The 11,107-nt window shown below is 35.3% G+C and overlaps 1 protein-coding gene across 1 annotated transcript in view; it reads left to right on the top strand.

Moving 5' to 3' along the window:
* Positions 1-6,582: 6,582 nt before the first annotated feature.
* Positions 6,583-11,107, top strand: part of LOC113052939 (cysteine/serine-rich nuclear protein 3-like) — a 45,303-nt gene continuing 40,778 nt past the window's right edge. Inside the window, exons 1-2 of the mRNA XM_026217435.1 lie at positions 6,583-6,796; positions 8,090-8,121. The gene's annotated coding sequence lies outside the window, so the exon portion shown is untranslated. The remainder of the gene's footprint in view (positions 6,797-8,089; positions 8,122-11,107) is intronic.

Here is an 11,107-nt window from a genome sequence, read left to right as displayed (position 1 = left end):
GTATTTATAGTATATATATTTTTTTAATTTTAAACTTATTTTGATTTTAAGTTAGCAAACTGATTATTTTGTTATTTTTATATTTATTGCAGTTGTTTCCATTAATAATAATTAATCATGCAGTACAAATATGCAATGATAAACATTGTCAGTCACGTGGCCTCACTTACACGCATGTTTAATTTCATGAGACGTTATCATCTCCAGTTATTTTGAAAATCTAATCTTAATTTAAAATAATAATAATAATAATAATAATAATAATAATAATATGCCTTAAATACAAAACAATCAAATAATAAAATAGTAAAAAAATATTTTGCAGTTGATTTTTTTTCCCCAGCACATTGCCATGGAGAACATTCAATGTATAAACAATTTGCACACTGTGCAAACACAGTATACTAACTTTCTGCACATAACTACTGTGGTACACTGTTACAAATACAGCCATGATTACATCAAATGCAGAGCCATTGACAAGTTCACAAACCACCAGGGGGCGTTACAAATCATCCTCAGAGCTTCACTGGCAATGCTTTTACTTAGTCAAACTATAAAGCATGTTATAGCTCCCTTTAAAATGAAGATACACCGTAAAGCACTCCGTTAAGCAACTGACATGTCCCATACATTCTGTGCTAACAGTTAAAATGCATGTCAGAAACGAGTTCAAACTAGTGTCTCCGGCGTCAATGCTTTGATTCTAGTCAGGGACACACATGAGCGCTGGCAGCTTTGTTGCTAGGCATCACCTTGGCTAGCACAGGTGCGCGTCCGTACTGTAGGTATTATTTTTAGCCACAGTGAAATCAAAAGGAGAGACACTTTTTGCACGCTCAAGGTCCCAAGCAGATTAAGTATGCCAGCCTGAATGTCAATTTTAAACAAAGATAATTGGAGAGCGGCGCAGTCGACCATGGCCATCTGCACAATGTGGCTGTACTGTTCCTACCAGTTCAACAGATGAAATGTGAAATGAAAGGTTTGCCTAAAAACTGGCTGGAAACTTTCAACATGCTGGAACTGTAAATATGAGGCGTTACACAGAAATGTGAATTTTAGCTTTAACAAGGCAGATTTGCATAAAATAATTGGGCACAATGTCCACTAGTGTTTAATGAAATTTATAGAACATTTAATTCTCTGATTGGATGAGCGACAAGTTGTGGTAATGACTAAAAATGCAAATCTGTAGATGCACATTCTATATTTAAAAAGCTAAATTGTGACATTGCTTGCCAACTGTGACAGCCTACAGTTAAACGAATGAATTTTGGCTTGCTTATTCTGATTATCATTATTAATGCATTTTATTATTTATTACTAGTTATTTTTAAGACAAGCATTTATACTGCACCAGGGACATTCACACCAACAACAATAACTACAGCGATATAACCATAAGCTTCAATAATCTTTCTAATTTTATGAGAACTTGAAAGTCTGGTACATTCTGATAATCAAGCAGAGAAGAGAACTTGAAGTGTCTTCAACATCCTGAAATAATGTGATACCATTTGCATAATTTTTGTCCAGTAGCCTTTTTAAAACTCCAAACACTTTGGCTTTAATTGAAATTTTAAAGGCATGTCTGAAAGAAATGGCCTCTTATTGTACTCTAAAGCATTAATCCTCTATTAAATCCTGAATTTAAAGAACTAGACGTGAAGGGCAGTGCATTCAGCAGATGCTTCAGAGATGTCAACAGCAGTGAATAAAAGGTTTAAAAGAGCATCACCTCTAGAGTAAACTGAGAAAGCTCATGACCTTTCATATAATAGGACTGTCATGTCACGTTATACAGGTATCGAAGCAGTGTGACCTGTAGAGCAACTGCTCTTCTCACAATGCTACAGCAATGTCAGCATGACAGGAAAATTACATTAGACAATCAAACAGTATCACATGCGCCAGGCTGGAGGTAATGTTTATCATCACAGCACAAATCGGGCATTCAGTTTCTTTATACAACAGAACAGTAAATCAATAATTATATCGTAGTAACTTACATTTCAGACGAACATGTCCCATTTATTCATATATTTCTTCTCTGTCAACAGAGTATTATCAAAATCAACTTGACAACAAGCAAAATAAAAACTTCAAGCCGGACTGGACTGTAGCACATAAGTGGAGTGGATTGCCTGCCTGTTAAAAAAAAGTGTTCTGTAATCACTCGGCTCAGAATCCACTTCGGGTTTTCCCTTTCCTCCCTCGTGAGAGAAACCCTTTCCGAGTTATCATGAAACTAGAGAAAAATATACGTTTCAGCCACTGAATACAAATAAAACTATGTAATTGCAATTTTTTTCTCACAGTTCTGATTTTTCCTCTCAGAATTGCGAGTTCATATCTTGCAAATCTGACTTTATAAGACGCAAATGTGAGAAAAAAGAGAAAGACTTTATTTCTCATAATTGTGAGTTCTAAAGTCAGAATTGCGAGTTTATATTTTGCAGTTCTGACTTTATAACTTGTAATTTTGACTCTGTAACTCACAACTTTATAATTCTCAAAATTGTGAGTTATAAAATCAAAATTGCAAAATATAAACTCGCAATTCTGAATTTTATTCTCAGAATTGTACGTTTATATCTCACAAATCAGACTTTATAAATTGCAATTCTGAGAAAACAAAGTCAGAATTGTGAGATAAAATGTCACAATTACCTTGTTTTACTTTAATCTAGTAGTGGAAACAGGCTTCCATAGGCTTCCATAAAATACAGACGCTCTGCTCTATAAAAATAAATAAAAATAATAATAATAATAATTAAATAAAATGCTTCATTTCAAGTAAATTCGCACAGCTCCACTTCCATTCACGCGAGAAAAAAATATCGATGTATAAAAAACTTAAATATTCAAAAATCTACTCTAAAGCAAAAACAGGCCTATTCCATTCTTACAGCAGCTGAAAAGCCATAGACATGCATAATCACATGACCCATCTTAACCCATCTTGTGTTAGTCACATGACTATCAATTCAGTCTTTGAATTATAAACTACTATTAAACTATTATTATTAACCATATTTTGTGACAATGTCAGTAAAAATAAAATACATTAAAAATTTTAGGGCACACATTCATATTATGAATTATTAATTTATTAATGAATTGATTTATTTATAAGGACAATGCACATTAATCAGGATTGAAAATGTAAATGTGCCAGTGTTAGCCAGCAGGCTAACTTTCAGCTGCAGTCCTTTGGCGAGATGTTTAAAAAACCTTTAAAATAACAAAAAGAATAACAACAAACAGCAAAACATCAGCACATTAACATAAGAACAACAATCATCATTTCCACAAAATTAGCCATACAAGCACAAAAAGCAACAACACAAAACTGGACGTGCTATTTTTTTCTCAAATACGGGACGATTCCGAATTTTAAGGGACAGGTGGCAAACGAGCGGCAACCTCACTTTCTCTCTCGTGAAGCCAATAAGGAAGGAAGTGACTAAAACTGCAATTCATCGACTGGCCGCTTGAGGCTGGCTGCAGAAGAGAGTCAGTCCCATAGACTCCCCATGTTAAAATGCCCAACTTTACTGCAGAAAAAAAAAAAACGTTTACAGCCTGGTTCAAAAAATTATTTTGGTCTACATTGCTAATTTTGCCCTTCATGACAACTGTGAGGGAGTGAATTTTTTTTATAACTCATCCGTTTAAATTATATTAAGCCTTAAAGTTCTGCATAATTAAGGCCATGGGCACTTGAGTGACAGGTGGATTGCCTGCCGTCGCGCTAGGTGGGCGTGGCTTCAGCAATCAGCTCCCGCCTTTTTGCCCATTTTCGATTATCCGGGATTGTCGCGTGGTGACGCGCTGCCAAGATGGCGACGGCCTGCTCTGTACACTTTAGGCTTCAAAACCGCTATTGAGGAGTCTATGGGTGACGTCACGGACACTACGTCCATATTTTTTTACAGTCTATGGTGGAAATATTATCCCGAACTGATTCAAATGATTCGCGATCCCGCTCCGAACTCCCGAACTGATTCAAATGATTTGCGATCCCCAAACTGACTCAAATGATTCGCGAACCCGCTTTGAATTCTCGAACTGACTCAAATGATTCGCGAACCCGCTACGAACTCCCGAACTGATTCAAATGATTCGCGATCCCCAAACAGACTCAAATGATTCGCGATCCCGCTCCGAACTCCCGAACTGATTCAAATGATTCGCGATCCCCAAACAGACTCAAATGATTCGCGATCCCGCTCCGAACTCCCGAACTGACTCAAATGATTCGCGATCCCGCTCCGAACTCCCGGTCTGACTCAAATGATTCGCGATCCCCAAACTTACTCAAATTATTGGCGATCCCGCTACGAACTCCCGAACTGATTCAAATGATTCACGATCCCCAAACTGACTCAAATGATTCACGCTCCATACTCCGAACTCGATTTGATTTCAAACCCGCTTTGAACTCCCAAACTGACTCAAATGAATCACGCTCTGAACTCCCGAACTGACTCAAATGATTCACAATCTGAAGTTCCCGTTCAAATCAAATGACACAGCCAGTGCTACTATTGGCTTAGTTCTCTAATTTCATAACATCTCCTGATTTTAAGATATGAAAAGTATGTTGTTAACAAATAAATTATCAATATTTCCATTCCGAACTGCTTTCCATGTCGAAACATTCCCGAACATTACCAGGTGAGCAGATCACTCTCTCACTATTTGATTGCTCTAGACTTTATCCAATCATCATCATCATCATCCACCAATCAGAACACACGAGAACTCTTTGACCACAGCTGCTGTGCTTCTAAAGCTCTTGCAGCAGCTCAACACTGGTTTTCTCTGAGGTGGTCGGATCTTCCAAATATTTTGACAGCTGCTCTTCACACTAAATCCTACGCTGGGAATTTGAGTCAATTGTAGTGTGTTGTTTATGGATTAGTCAGAATGCACCTAAACCCCCAAATCAGCTTTATTTCCAGTCCTTACCCTAATGGTTATTCTTAAATCATTTAATGAGATGGTTAATCAGTTAAAACATAAACACGTGTCAATAAAAGAATAATATATTGTTTGGCAAAAATTCCAACATTCATGTTGTCTCATCTTAGATATTTCAGAATATCTCAACATTGATAGCACAAGAATCAGTATTTGATATAATCTTATAGCTTTTATTTATAATTTATATTTCATATCACATTTTCTATTTCACTGTAATTTAAAAGTGTTCATAATTTTGTTGTGTTTTATTGTGTTTTATTAATATTTTGAAATATATATATATATATATTTTTTTTAGTAAATCTATTTATTTCAAAAACTCAAGTTTAACTGAAACCTCAAGCTAAATAAAATTGTTTTATTACAGTTAACCTTAAATTGTTTTAGTTAACACTGATTTGATTCCCACATCAGTATATTTGAACAAACCTTTGTCTGTAACTATATATCATACCTCAAATCTCAATTAATATGGCTGGTGGTGAAAAAGTGTGCTGTAACTTTTCTGAGCCATCAGACTTTGAAAAGCTGGAAAGACTCAATCCTTATCAAGTGAACGGAATATGACAGAAAGAGAGAGAAACAACCACAGTATTTGGTTTATTACGTTACTGGCACATTACATTGGGGAAATATACTCTTTCTTGAAAAAAATCGTGTCTGTGCAATTCCTCAAACCTGCCACCAGATGTCAGTATTTAACAACCAGTAAAAATTGTCACTAAAGTCACACAGAATTAGTCACATCACATCTTGATCAAAAGTTTGTCAAGTTAATCAAAATGTACAGTGATATATATATATATATATATATATATATATATATATATATATATATATATATATATATATATATATATATATATATATATATAGAGAGAGAGAGAGAGAGAGAGAGAGAGAGAGAGAGAGAGAGAGATTATGTTTTTATTATATCCTATATATTGTTTTAATGTTATATAATTTAAATTAAGATGTTTTTTTAATTATGTATTTATTTTATTTTATGCTTTCAGTAATCATTAATTTGTATTATTTGCATTTAATTATTAGGTGCGTTAAGCTCAGTGGGAATGGCATACAGTGTCATCATAAGAATCCTGTTTAAAAAATATGTATTTTTTTATTTACAAAATATTCTGAGTTTGCCTTTCCAAGCGGGTTGATTTTTTTTTTAACGCACTACACAATGCATTTATCATCAACATCCCGCACAACCCCATTTGAACACCCTGCCACACACCCATCGTGTTTTTATGTGGAACAATTAAATTGGCCGAAACCCAGGAGACCGAGCAGCCTGAGAAATCCCCGAATCCCTCCGGAAGACACTTGTGTGGCTCTCTAGTGGCCGCTGGCTCACGCTCAATCCCCACTGCAGACACTTTACGAATCCTACTACGGTTAATACCGTTCTCTTAATATTCAAGAGCAGAGCCGTGCCATTGGACGATAAAAATAGAACGGCAACACCGCCTAATTAATATTCATAAGCCTAGCGTTCTGCATTGGAAGAAAGCTCAATAGCGTCAGCACAACCTAATTAATATTCATGATCAAAGCCTTGGCAGTAGTAGATTGGTAGTTCGTGGGCTCGCCTGCACCATTGTTTCTTCTGTCGGCTCTTGCCGTTCATGTCAGTGGTGTAGCTGCGGCAGATGCCGGTTCTGCACGAATCCAGTGTTCCACTATAAAGCAAACAGTAAAATCTGCGACGTGTGTATGATTTTATCTCGCGCGTACAGTATATGATGAAAGAGGAGACAGCGCGCGATCATCTGATGGTGATTTATCAGAATGAATGGTAAGTCTCCCGTTATTTCTCTATTGTCAGTTTTGAATGGACGCAATAAAGTCGTCTTATTCTTACAGTTTGGTCCTTGCAATAATTTTATATCGATCGATATGTATTTTTTCCTGATTATATTTTAAGTGTTTGATTGCCAACTTGCAGAATTTTTATTATTATTATTGTATTAATTATTTCTTATTTACCGTTTTCTTATATTTTTATCGACTAAACACTGAAAATGCTTGAAAAACTGTTAAAGTAATATTAATAACAATGCATTACTTTTTATGCATTTTATTACGTATATTGTTACTGTAAGCTATTATGTCCAAAAATATTTAAATATACATTAAAAACTGCAATTCATGCAAAATAACGTGAATTCTGTATATATATATATTAAATGTTGGCATTATAATTTTAATCAGTAAGCTGTTTTGTTTTAATATATTTTAATGTTATATAATAAGACAATTTTTGTAAGCAAACAAAAAGTCAAGTTATGAACCAACAAACAGAAAGACGTGTTGTCATGTGAGGGGAAATAAGTATAAAACAGGAAATGATATCACATAGAAGACCCTCAAGACTGTCAGTCAATATATGTAACATTACCTCTGAAGACTGTTTTTTAAATGAAGATATTTTATCAGCAGGCCTTATATTTAAAAAACAAACAAAACAACAACAAAACAACAATAGTAATTAAAAAAATAGATCAATTGGGACTTATTGCACATGCATACTTCTTGTACATTGTATACATGTACTATAACCATGAAGCACGTATATGTGTGTGTGTGTGTGTGTGTGTGTGTGTATATATATATATATATATATATATATATATTATATATATACACACATGAGGGACATCTGTATGGCAATGATGTGTGTGACCCCTCTCACAACCCTGTTCTCCTGGCAATGAAAATCAGTGAACCAGAGCTCCAGAGAGGAGGCAGGCTGCCATCACATCTCTCCCTGAGAATATGCAGCTGTGTCAGGCAGTGCTCTGCTTTGCCCTCCTCCCCTGGGAACACTCCCTCTAGTAATGAGGCAGCATTTGTAAAGGGTCCGCGTCGGCCCACTCTACTGCCATTGTTGTAATGGCTGCTCCTTCCCATTATCGAAGGGAGGAAAAAAATAATAAGCAAGCAGAATGATGGTTTAAAAAAAATGTTAGATTAAATCCAGGTTGCAGTCATGCTGAACTCTTTTTCCTGTAATCATAACATTATTAATGGTTGTAATGGACAATTTTGGTTTTAATACACCTTTATTTAATGTATTTTTTTTCTGCAGAATATTAAAGACTGTCCCATTCTGCATTGAAGGTAAGCAAACTGATTTTTTGATAAATTATTTCGTTCCTATTTCATTCGTTTCGTTCTTGACTCTCAGAAGTGGTTTGTGATTACCTGTACATTGTTTGCTTGGTTAGAAATATAGCACAACTGCTGTGACAGTCTTGTCACATTTATGCATTTTGCAGAAGCTTTTATCCAAAATGGTTTACAGGCTTCACTGGGAATCAAACCCAGTAACACAAAAGCTCCTGCATTGCTAATGCAAATTGGATATCAATACAAAGACAATGTTGCTTGATTTTTATGGCAACAACCAATGTAGCTGTTCTGAGGTCTCTTTAGCTCGAGATTGAGCATGCATTCATTGAATTCAGCTGATTTGGTGCTTATCGTGTCTCTGTTCAGATTAGTAATTGATGAGGGCCATCAGTCATTTGTCTTTCTGGAGAAATGCCCTCGAGTCAACATGAAGTCACAGTTTGCAATCCATCTTAGCTCTGTAATGTGACACATTTTTTGTGAATAATAAAGGTTGGGAATATTTAAATTTCTTTTCTTTTATTTTCTTTTCCACCCTGCAACATATTTGCTTATTGAAATCCAATACTAACAAATTTTGGGTGCTGATTCCAAAAAATAGTGCCTGTTTTATTCTGTACATCACTTTTCCAAATATATGATGCATTTCATAGCATTTTTTGCTTTCAGCAATCAAAAGGTGAATAAGTCTTGCATTATATCTTAATCAGAAGAAAATCGCCAAAAAGACCTGATTCAACGAGAGCCCGAGTACAACGATTTGTTTAATTCTCAGTTGGTTTTTAGATTTTTATTTATTTTCATTTATTTTTTATTTTAAAAATGATCTTTTTTGGAAAAAGATAAATAAATGTAGGCCTCCATGATACAAAAAAATATTTATATTTTCAAACCCAGCATCATCAAATTAAGTAATATTAGACCTTTTTTGCTAATCAGCTGAGATTTATTTTCGAGGTGCTGGGCTTTTTTGTGAATTGATTGGACTGTGAAATGTTTGATTTCATGATGGCTTTAAAGGCAGCTCCGATTCATTCTTCTGTCATACGTTGAACCTGCTGAATTAAATCACGTCTGATAGACTGATTGTTCATCTGTCGCTCACTAGAGTGAGTTTGTAGCTGGCTTGTGATCTTCAGGGACACTCATGGCATAACTGTGTGACAGTTTAACTGATTAAATACTGTAGCAGTGTGAGCTGGAGAAGGTGATTGGGAAAAAATTGGTCCATAGAGGCCAAGCTGTATTCAATATTAGCGAGAGAGAGAGAGAGAGAGAGAGAGAGAGAGAGAGAGAGAGAGAGATTGTGGGTCTAAATGTGTCGCTGGAGCTTGTTATGAACTTGCAAATCCACCAGCTTCTTTTGACATCAAGAAGAGACCAGCTGAGAATGGCAGCGCTGCACAGCATGAGCAAACACACACACACACACACACACACACACTCACAACACACTCACACACACATGTTGGGTTTCCATGTTTTATGTGTACAAACTGTATTTATAAGCTTGTTTCCTCATGGGAACAAAAAAAAAATTAAATGTCAACACAATGTTGAAAACTACTGGTATTGCTATCCTTGTGGGGACATTGGTTCCCATAACATAGGGAATACCATGACCACTTCTGTTAAGCATCTGTTATGCTTAAAGAATGCTAATTGTGTTTGCTAAGACAAGCATCAGTATTACTATTTCTTATATGACGGATTACACGTTGCCAATACACACCAGCACCCACATAACAATATGCTGATAACTGCTCAGAAATGCATGTGCATTGCAACCACTAAGAAAACCAGAAGTGTGTGGCAACACCCTAGCAACCACCCAGAACAACCTAACAACTGCATAGCAACATGCTAACAAGCACTCTAACGACTGCATACAAATATGTTGTTAACAAACCACCCAAGCAACAGCATGGCACTGCCATGGCAAACAGCCAGGACTCAATAACATTGCAGCAGTGAGTTTTGTATAGATATTTCTTTAGAAAATGTTCTTTTTATTATAATTTCCACAGACTCACTTTATTTTATACCTTTGGCTTTTTTCTTCTTTTTCTGAGTGGGGATGAGGACATTTCGTCAGGGTTTGTTTTTCCTCTGGGATCATTTTCTGAGAACTGTAAAATCTGCCCACACAGTCTTACTGTATACACAGACTTACTTTCATCTTCAGAAATATGTATTCAATAATAATATCATGCACACATACTTCAGAAATAGTGCCGTCCAACATGGAAATGTTGTTAATACTCACATACTGTCTTGCTGTTTTTGGACTACGTTATTAATATGAGACATTTGACAGAAAGTCCGAGCTGCTCTTTTCCATTCAACAAAAGTGACAGTGACGAACAGTTAAAAACATGAAAAGTCAAGTAAAGTCACCTTCATTTATATAGCGCTTTAAACAAAATACAACAACATTCATTAGGAAAACAGCACCATAATAATAACATAAAAGATGATGTTTTATAGATTTCATTAAGACTTAATGTACAGTGAACAAACATTCAACAAAATGTAATATTCAAAAGTCAATGTTCAATGTTCTTAGCCTCCCAAATTGAATCTTCACATTTTTTTATTTCTCTTTTTTGACAGAATTAATTAAATCTGGAAGAGAGAGAGAGCTGGGTAGATCATTTACAAATTGTAGTCCATTACTGATTCCGAATTGCATGACAAAACTCGCGGTTAGTAACATTACATTACTTTAGGAACATAATCAGTCTACATTTTTAAAACTTAGTGATAACATTTTACCTAACTCGTTTATAACATTGACCTTCATCAAGGTTTGTCAAAGTGGGGTTCATGAAGGAACTTTAGGGGGTTTGTAAGTTTAATGAAAGGCTAATAATAAATTAAATTATAAAAATGTAAGTTAAAATAAAGTTGGGGAATCCCTGCATTACGTGTAAATAAGACACACACACCAACACACACACACAAAAAGCCTTTA

This window comes from Carassius auratus, chromosome 34, assembly GCF_003368295.1.
Source record: "Carassius auratus strain Wakin chromosome 34, ASM336829v1, whole genome shotgun sequence".
Classification (NCBI taxonomy): domain Eukaryota; kingdom Metazoa; phylum Chordata; class Actinopteri; order Cypriniformes; family Cyprinidae; genus Carassius; species Carassius auratus.
The sequence above is the reverse complement of the archived record's forward strand: the minus strand, read 5'-3'. Positions and strand labels throughout refer to the sequence as shown.